General features: G+C 34.2%; 1 pseudogene; it reads left to right on the top strand.

Annotated features, from left to right (window-relative positions):
• Positions 1-1,794: 1,794 nt before the first annotated feature.
• On the top strand, positions 1,795-7,551 carry LOC103712334 (annotated as a pseudogene).
• Positions 7,552-10,088: the final 2,537 nt, after the last annotated feature.

Raw genomic sequence — 10,088 nt, 5'->3', positions numbered from 1 at the left:
TTTGTTAAAGTGGCATCATTCATCTCTTCTTGTTCTAAGGAAACAAGACATGTTCTCATAATTTATTTCCTGTGATAAATTTTAAGAAGATAAGTCTCTTTTGATAATTTCAGATCCGGACAGTGTTTGGACATTGAATGCGGTTTTGGGGAGCTTTGGAGCTCAATTTATTCTCACTGAAATTAATGACCATTTGTATAGCAGCTTATGAGGTATTTGGGAGTCAAGTTCAACTAACCCTTGAAAGGGGTTTTCCTGCAATAATTGGGAGTTTTTGTTTCAAGGCAACTTCCATATCCACCACTCTCTTTGATATGGTCCATTGCGCTCAGTGTGGAATTATCTGGGGACAAAAAGGGTACTGGAATCACTGTCCTACTTTTCCTCTATTTACGTTGAATAGATAATTCATTCAACACATCAGCTTAATATAAGCTTCTACAGTTGTTTCCCAGATTGTAATCGGTACTCTTTCACTACAAACTTCTAATCATCAGAAAATTTGTTTCTGCTCTTGGTTTGAAATTATACCATAATTTGCAACATGATAAAAGAGGCCATCAACATTTTTCTTTTGTTTATGTCACTTCTCCTGTGTCATTATGAATACAGCAGTACTTTTTTATCATTATAGAAAGTTAGTTTACCTTTTTAAACTGTAATAGCATACAGATATGTTCTGTTTGCTTCCATGTGCATTTTCATTCTTATGCACGAGTTCTACTCCGAGTAATATATTCAGGCTGTATTTTTTCTTTTTTGCCCATGCAATCCGTACTGCAGTGTCATGCAAAATCTTGTGTCTCTTAGTCCCCTTTTTTGGGTAAAATTGTGGCAAGCCACCTCATAATTCGTTGATAAATGAAGTGAGACATGAAGAGCAAAAAAAAACTAAAGGGCAAAGTATGTCTCTTACTCTTATACCTGTTCATGTTTGGCTTAATGCCCTTTAGTTCACTTTCTTAACTTGCTTTCGAGTTTCATAGCACCAAAAGCCTGTGATTGTCATCTCAAGTTCTTAAAAACTTTGTGCTAGGTCTCCAACTTTTGATTAAATCATTCTCCATTCTCACCATACTGGACCATTAGTATACTCAATTTTGGGAACTGGATAATATGTCCCATGATGCTTATTGAAAATTTCTCCGATCAGATGGGCCATATGATTTTGTTTATCAAGGAATCCACATTTATACAGCCAAATTTATCTTTCTCCTCCATTCTTATATTCAAGTGGCTACTAGAGTTCTTTTTCCATTTTCTCTGAGCATCATTAATTCTACACCCAGCCTTTGCATGCCCAATTGACTTAGTTCGCTTATTTAATCTTTGGTGTCATGTTGGCCTTTAATATCAATTGCACCCTACTTTAATATCAATTTCAAACCAGACTATTTTTAACTTTTTTTTTTGCCAATTTGGGCCACTTATTCGCATAAAAACTGCAATATGGTAGCATGACATTTTTTTAAAGTCATGCTTGCATGTGTCATATTTGATGAGTATCCGTAAAAGTGCCAAAAAATAATTGAATACAAAGCTTGAGATGATTACTTGTTAAATTAATGGAAAGTGCATCATATCTTCATGTCAATGCGGCCATCAACTCCCTTTGAAGCAGATGGGTGCTTTCCTAATTGGAAGTTGATTCGGCTACTTAAGCCAGGAGGTTACTTTGTTCTTGACATCACCTACCAGCAAAGCTCCAAAGTAATTCCTTGGTGCAAGGAACAGCATCATCTTCAACATTTATTGAGAATTTTGGCCCAGAAAATCTGTTGGCGTCTACTAGGCAGAGCCAAGATGGACTTTCATTTGGCAGAAGACTGCCAGATTTCAATTGCTATGCATCTCGGTAGAGGATAAAAATGCTGAGTTTCCTGCATATATTTTGTTGTTGTTGTGATTATAGCTTGCTCATTCTAATCTATAGGCTAGAAACCATTCATGTTGAGAAAAGAATTGTAACATCATTTTCTGGCATTTACTTATAGCAAGCAGGGTGCTGTACCTCTCTGTACAGAGGAAGACGAGGAATCATTTAATAAACCCCTCCTTGCATGTTTAAGTGGAACTACAAGAAAACAGTGGGTTCCCTTACAAAACACATCAAATGGCTTTCTGGCTCCCAATGGAACTTAGAAGGACTTGGCATTCATGGAAAGTATTTGTTTCTAAAATATCTGATTTTCATTATTCCACTTAGCCTTTTATTTGTTCTTACAATATTTTGGTACCCGAACTGCGATTGAAATTGCCTTGGTTAATGATTGACCCTCATTTCCCTTTCCAGAAGTTCATCCTGATGAGCTTATGGAGGACTCGAATGCATGGGAAACAGCTATAAAAGACTACTGGTCTTTGCTTACACCCTTGATATTTTCGGACCATCCAAAGAGGCCCGGTGATGAAGATCCATTACCTCCATTTAACATGGTGCGCAATGTCATGGACATGAATGCTAACTTTGGAGGACTAAACGCTGCACTTTTGGAGGCTGGAAAGTCTGTTTGGGTGATGAATGTTGTACCAACTGGGGTTCGTAATACACTTCCCCTAATACTTGGTCGAGGTTTTGCTGGTGTTTTGCATAACTGGTAGGTAACTTTTGTTCTCCTTCTCTTTGCGCATTCAGTCCTTGTTTAAGTTAATATTTATGTGTAGAATAATTAGGTGCCCTGGTTCACTGCATTGTGGTTTTGATTGTTTTTGGAGAAAATATTAACTGCATTTTGACATTTTATGTTTGTCCTCATCTCTAACAATGTCAAATACCACACTGGTAACAAATGGAAGCATCAGGAATTGAATATGTCAAAGACTTAAATATCTGTGAACACTTTAACGAGCTGATTATGGCTTTGAAAAATATATACACAACAAGTTGGGTTAGATTATGTCAAGCTTTCTTGGATTTTTGTGTATTTTGGTGTGCATAAAATGTTTGTATGGTAATTTCTAAATCATGTTTGTATTAGATAACTTAGAGCAAGATTGATTATCCTATACTTTTTACGAAATATATTTGATTGTGATCAAACTGGCCCTTTCAAGTAACTAAACACCAAGTAGCTGGATTAGATGGAATACTAGCAAAGGATCTTGGTAATCCTTTTAGAGACAGTCTCTTAACTAGATTACTGAGCACATATTGGTAGAATTGAGTACTAGTTTCTTATTATAAATGGTTCTTGTGCTAAGGTACATATGCCTGTGCATGAATGACCCTATATATGAAATCCTCTAACTGGAATGAGCTTTCCTTCTGACAGTCTGAATGTTGTTGGTGATCTTTTAGGTCAGAATGTTGAGGGCAGTGTTTATTAGTCAAATCCATTACGTGTATGTTAATGCATTCACACGCATATTTGTGAGCTTGTGTTTATGTCTGTGCATTTGCATGCTACTCGTGCACGCCAACTGTATGCTCATCTGTGTTTGAACATATGCACACATGCAAGGCGGGGAGAGGGGTGAGAGAGAGAGAGACTTATAATGTTTCTAAGCATCTATAAACAAAGGCACTAATTTCTTTTTCATACATTTACAATAAAATGAATCAAAAATTTTAATGCGATGAATTCCAAGCTTTGTCTTTCATTCTCTTTATTTGCTGGATCTAGCTATTTGAGCAACTTTTGCATGCTGACATATCACATGTAGCTATAAAAATATTGTTGCAGGATCCAGTTTGTGGAACAATTGCTTATGTGGAGGTGCTCTTCGTTCTTTTGCAGGTGTGAACCCTTTCCCACATATCCCCGAACATATGATTTGGCTTCATGCTATGGGGCTTCTTTCTCATCATCTCACTTTAGAGAAGTGCGATCTATCAGCCTTATTATTAGAAATGGACCGTATTTTGCGTCCAGAGGTAGAGTTATTCCTCTCTTCATAGTTGATTTCTTATAGAAGATGTCGGGCTGCTGCATCAAGTTTTCTTTATTCTCTAATTTTAGCATATTAGTAAGTTTCTCACCTCAATAATTCACCTGTAAAATTTAGATGGTAAGAAGCTGAAATTTATTTTTGAGTACTCCAGTTGTAACTTCTACTTATTAACTGTCTCATTGATGCCTTTATCCAAAATAGGCTATGAATGTTTTTCCTTTTGTTAGCAAGCCAGCTGGTTTAGTCAAAGGCAATGCTCTTCTATTGTGATGCTAGGTTCAAATAATGTTGAACCATGCTGTATTGCATGCGATTGCAGGAGCGTGGGTGCCGAGAGAGAGAGAGAGAGAGAGAGAGAGAGAGAGAGAGAGAGAGAGAGGGGAGGGGGGAATACCTGGCTGAGTCATTTTTTGCTGGTTTTCTTTGTCAACTTGTTTATCCCATATATTTACCTAATTTTACCAACCATAGGCGATATCTCAAATTCTCAATTGTTAATGGTCCAAATTTATGATGATTTATTTTGCCTAGGTTCAATGATGATGGCAACTTGGAAATGCTGTGTAAAATTATTTTTTCCTAATTCATTCCTAAATTTACTTTCATAACATTCCCATTTCCAGGAATATAGTGCTTCTCATATGCACAAACATTGATAAATTTCAAATTGACCCACTTTGATCATGGCCCAATATATTAGTATGCAATTGAGAATTGCTATAAAATAGGCTAAGAAAAACATATATAAACTTGATAAATGAAGCTATCAACTTCCTATGAGCATATTGTGAATCATTAACCTGGAATAGGAATCTAAACACAAATTCAACAAAGAAGTGAAGTAGGTAACTGTAACTTGGCACATGACACCATTAGCTTACAAATACGCAAGCAGTGGTAGCGGTGGCAACAAAGCATTATCAATTTAAGATAAGTGCATAACTTTAATTATGGGGCATGGCATTAAAGAAAGGCTTCATGAGCATTTCACCAACTCAAATACCTCATCTGTTATGCTGCTGCTACTATTTTACACTTCTAACCCTGCATTTACCACTTACCATCACTACTTGGACTAGGTCTACGTCTTGTCTATTGATCCCGATTGACTGCTTATAACAATATCTGCAGTCCAATTTAGCCATTAGGAAATCTATCAAACCATTTCCTTTGACATAATCATTTAGGCCAAACCCTTACACTTTCCCCTTAGACACATGCTTGTGCCCCTCATCTCATACAGGCACCCCAACCATCTTTTATTTTACATGACCAAACTATCATAGGCCCTCGATTATCTTGTTATTAGTTATGATAGGTGCCTCACATTTAGTTACTCTGGTAGTTGGATACCCTGTTCCCCATTTTGTTTTGGCTTTTTGCCCTTAAAAATTTGTCTTCAATTTAGTCGCTCTCACTTTTAGCCTTGTTGCTAAGACTAGATTGTCACCAAATATGGGCACCAGAGGCTTGTCTCTTTTTTGAAGTCATGACACCCATACAAGTGTAAAATTGGTAATGGCTTGAGTATCAATCCTTGATGTAATCCTTCAGCCACTTGAAATTCATTAATCATGCCACAGATCATCTTTGAACTTGTTCTAGCAACCTCGTACAACTCTTTGATAAACTTGACGAAGCATTAGAAGCATTCTTTTTCCTTGATACACGTAAAAATTGTGGAACCTGCCAATTGTGTAATCGCAGTATACACTTCCTTATCAATAATGTCAAATTTAGGTTTGTTCTTATCTTCAACTGAAGTATACGAAGTGATGATCTAACATTCACATCACTCCTTTAAAACATTTCTTTAACCATCTTTTCATGTTTTACCCCATAATTTTGTTCCTTAATTTTTAGAGTAGTTTTGTTAGGTTGCCTTACTCTTGGAAATTAGAGTGACCACATTTTTTTCAGTCATCAGAGGCATCTTGTTCTCTGTACCTCGTTTAAAAAGTTCATCGGGAGCCAACCTTATATCAATAATAATTATTTACACTTATCTTAAGATGCTATCAGGTCATAAAATGTGGCGTCTTTGCTGCAAAGATAAACCCCTTGCACCAGTTTGCAACTTAACAAAAATCTCTTATTAACCTTGCCATGCTACTTACCATTGTTTATATCAAGTTTGTCTCATTTAAAAAACATTTTGCATGACTTTGTAGTCTTCCTCTTTCTCAACTTGGCTAGCTCATTGATTTTCTCACATTTATGCCTAATTTACAAAGATCAGTTATTTACTTATTAACATGTAAATTTATGAGTTCTGCCTACTATACATATAACTCTCGTTCTGTAGTTCAGCAAAATTTCAGGACCATCTATTCCACTATCCCGTGTGTCTGACAAAAATCAAACTATCACATTGGCACTTATCCTTTTCCTAATGCCTAAATAGAGAAGATTTGACAACAGTATTCCTTAATGACACATGGACCATACATGCACAACATCTGTAGTAGACAGTATTCCTTATTTTCTTTTTATCTTTACATTTTGACACTTATGCTTGTGTCTAGTATAGGCTTTTGTATTTTCAATTCATGTTGCATTCTGATCATTAATCAAACTTTCTCCCCCATTTTATGCGGGTAAATTTTGGATCTGCATTTTAGCTTATTCTTAACTAGTTTGTTTTTTGGTTCTGTCTTGGTTTAGGGATGGATTGTTTTACATGATAAAGTTCAGGTGATAGAAAAAGCAAGAGCTCTTGTGACTCAAATTCGTTGGGATGCACGAGTTATTGAGTCACAAAGTGATAGTGACCAGCGGTTGCTTATATGCCAAAAGCCATTTTTGTGGAAATGACTAGCTTTTGCCTGGGAACTTTTGGTTCTGCTGATGATTTGTTCCAGTCATGGTAAGATCAACTCTTAATTTGTTGGCTCACATAAATGCATAGATATTTTATGGAAAATACAAATATTTGTGAATTGAAGTGTGAAACCTATCCGACATTTTTGTGTTAGGATTCAACATGAAAAAGAAGGGTCCATTTTTGTTGAGGTACAAGCAAAATCATTGCAGTAACTTCTTTTCTTCAAGATTGATCATCATTGAAACTTAGAAGAACACTATTTGGTTTTCTTCTGGTTGATCATTCCATCTAATATTCTACTAAAAATGGCATGTCTCTACTATCAGCCAACACCTGTTGTTGCTTAAATAAGGGTCAAAATATTGACCAAAAGTAGTACAAAATTAGTAATCTCATCGTGCTTTCTGATTTCTTCTGCTTGTAATCACTTTATCCTGCTATTTATATTAAATTCATGGAATTATTTTCATGATTGCCAGGGCATTATTCATGAAAATGTCACTGCTTCATCATATTCCCAGGTGCTTTGATTGGATACAATTGCATGTATAATCATAAAAGCGAAAATGGGGACTATCAATTATCGCGCAATCCCACGTCCATTTACAATTTGTAATATTCATTGCAAAATTTTGTAGTGTATTATTAAATTGGTACTTGCAGTATTTGGGTGGGCATCTATTATTCTTTTGAGGAGATAGCTGGGTGACAGGCTGACAGCAGTGAAAGTTTTCTTTTAACATCTTGGTGTAACCAATTTTGCTTTCTGTACTTCAGATCAGGCATATCTCATGCATTTCATGAGATCTTAATAGGAAGATCACAATTCAAGGATCTCTCTCTCTCTCTCTCTCTCTCTCTCTATCTATCTATCTATCTATCTATCTGTGTGCGTGCGCATGTGAATGCGCACACATCCAATTTATCCTGGATCTGCGAAATTTTAAGACATGTAATCTTATTTGTGAACTGAAATATTTGCGGCGAGTGCGTTGTCAGCGAAGGATGCTCCCTGTAGGCTTTTCCACGGATGGTTGTGTATCAGATCTAATATATGGGCTTTTATTGGTGGACCTAACCATTTAAATTTGCCTGACTGCTTGGGATATGGCATATTGCCGCTATTATTTACTTTTAACCTGTTGGTTCCTGAGTATGCCTGAATAAAACTAAATAGCTTTATTTAGGTTTATTCAGCCAAACAATCTTTGATCATCTACATTAAGTCCCTATAATGAGGAATACTTCAGGGTATTTTTGCATAAAAGGAAATTCATGGGAAAAGGGGACTCTTCCAAGGAACAGGGATATTTTTTGGGAATACTAGTTATATGCTTTCCACATTTTTTAATTTTGCAATGAAACAAACAAACAAAATAATTAGATTATTCAGAAAAAAAGTTTTCTGAGCAATTTTTTTTGCAACCAAATTTACCTTTATGGGTTCCAGAAAATCTTAAAATCATTTTATAAATACTTAATGACTTTAGCCAGGTGAAATTATAATTTAGATCAATCTGTCACATTAGGAGCCAATATTGCTTATCTTGTTATCAACTATCAAGAATTTTGTTCCTCGATGTTTTCTTCTTATGTTTCTTAATTCTTACAATTCATGCAGTTTGCATGTTTCTGATATTTAGATATCTCAAATATTTTATATTCAATTCATTGTATTGTCATATTGATTTATGCATTTTTTCTTATGAAGCTTGGCTAGTCTCACATTTCATGAAAAGAATTACAAGAAGCTTTCATACTCTATCTATTTATGCAGTCTAAAGGCCAGGTTTTTACAGAATATAAAAAGTAATACATCTTTTTCTTAGATCTTTCAAATTCTTCCATCTGTTTGTAGTTCCTAAGGTATTTTTTCCTTCTGTTTTATGTAATAGAGGATAGGCCTACCATGACAAGCTGTAGGAAGTACAAACAGAAACAAATGGAACTCATCTTTGTTTTGTTTTTAAAGTTCGTTAGTTGATAACTAGTGGATTATAAGGCTCAAGTTTGAAGAGTCAAAAAAAAGGAAGAGGAGTTGGGGTGGCGGGGAAGAGAAAGGGATTCTGATGAGAGAGATAGAGAGTTATGGAAAAAGAGGAAAATCTGGCAGTTTATTTTGTAATGTGAATTTTGATGAAAAAGATCGAATTTAGAAACTGAAAATCATAAAAAAAAATTAGGGTAGGACAAATAAGAATTAAGACAATATGGTACTTTATTTTGTAATCTAAATTTTGATCAAAGGATGGAGATAATATTTTGAAACTAAGAATCATAAAAAAAATAGTGGGGGAAAGATAAGAATTAAGAAAATGTGTCATTTTATTTTGTAATGTAAAATTTGATGGAAAAGATAAAATTTGAAAATTGAGAATTATTAAAAAAATTATAGTATGGATAGTTTGAAAGAACTACAAGAAGCTTGAATATTCTATCTATTTATATAGTCTAGAAACATATTTTTACAGAATATTAAATAAAAAATGCTTGTTTTGCTTCGATAATTTAAATTCTTCCATCTATTTGTAGCTTCTAAGGTATTTCGTTTTGTTCTATAATTTATAGTAGAGGATAAGTTCCACCTTGTCAAGTTGTAGTTTTACAGAAGAAAATGTATAAAACTCATCTTTGTTTTTGTTTTAAAAAATCCTCAGATACCTAGTGGATTAGAAGGCTGAGTTCGATTGGAAACATAAAGAAAGGGAGGAGATTCTTTTTTTTCTTTTTGTTTTTGAGAATGGGAGCGAGAGAGTGAGAGAGATATATATGCAAAAATAGAAAATTTGATATTTTATTTTGTAATATGAATTTTGATAAAAATAAATTTAAAAACTAAAAATATAAAAAAATTAGTTTAAGAGAAATAAGTATTAAGAAAAGTTGACAAATTTATTAGAGAAAGGGAGGCGAGGGGGAGGGAGGGAGAAGGTGGGAAGAGAGGGAGGAATAGAAAAATAGAAAGGTCTGGCATTTTATTTTGTAATCTGGATTTTGAAAAAAAATAAAAACTAAAAATAAAAAAAATGGTGTAAGAGAAATAAGAATTAAGAAAATCTAACATTTTATTTTGTAATATAAATTTTGATAAAAATATGAAAAGATAATAATTTAAAACTAAAGATAATACTTTAAAACTAATAATCATAGAAATATTGTGCAGGAAAATGGGAATTAAGAAAATGTTTTCTTTTATTCTGTAATGTAAAATTCGAATGTAAAAATAAAACTTGAAAAATTAAGAACCATTACAAATATCATAGCATGAATAGTATCTGTTTCATGGGAAAAAAATACAAGAAGATTGAATACTCGATCTATCTTCGCAGTCTAAAGAACAGACTTTGCAGAATATTGAAAAATAATCCATCTT

This window comes from Phoenix dactylifera, unplaced genomic scaffold (assembly GCF_009389715.1).
Source record: "Phoenix dactylifera cultivar Barhee BC4 unplaced genomic scaffold, palm_55x_up_171113_PBpolish2nd_filt_p 000026F, whole genome shotgun sequence".
Classification (NCBI taxonomy): domain Eukaryota; kingdom Viridiplantae; phylum Streptophyta; class Magnoliopsida; order Arecales; family Arecaceae; genus Phoenix; species Phoenix dactylifera.
The sequence above is the reverse complement of the archived record's forward strand: the minus strand, read 5'-3'. Positions and strand labels throughout refer to the sequence as shown.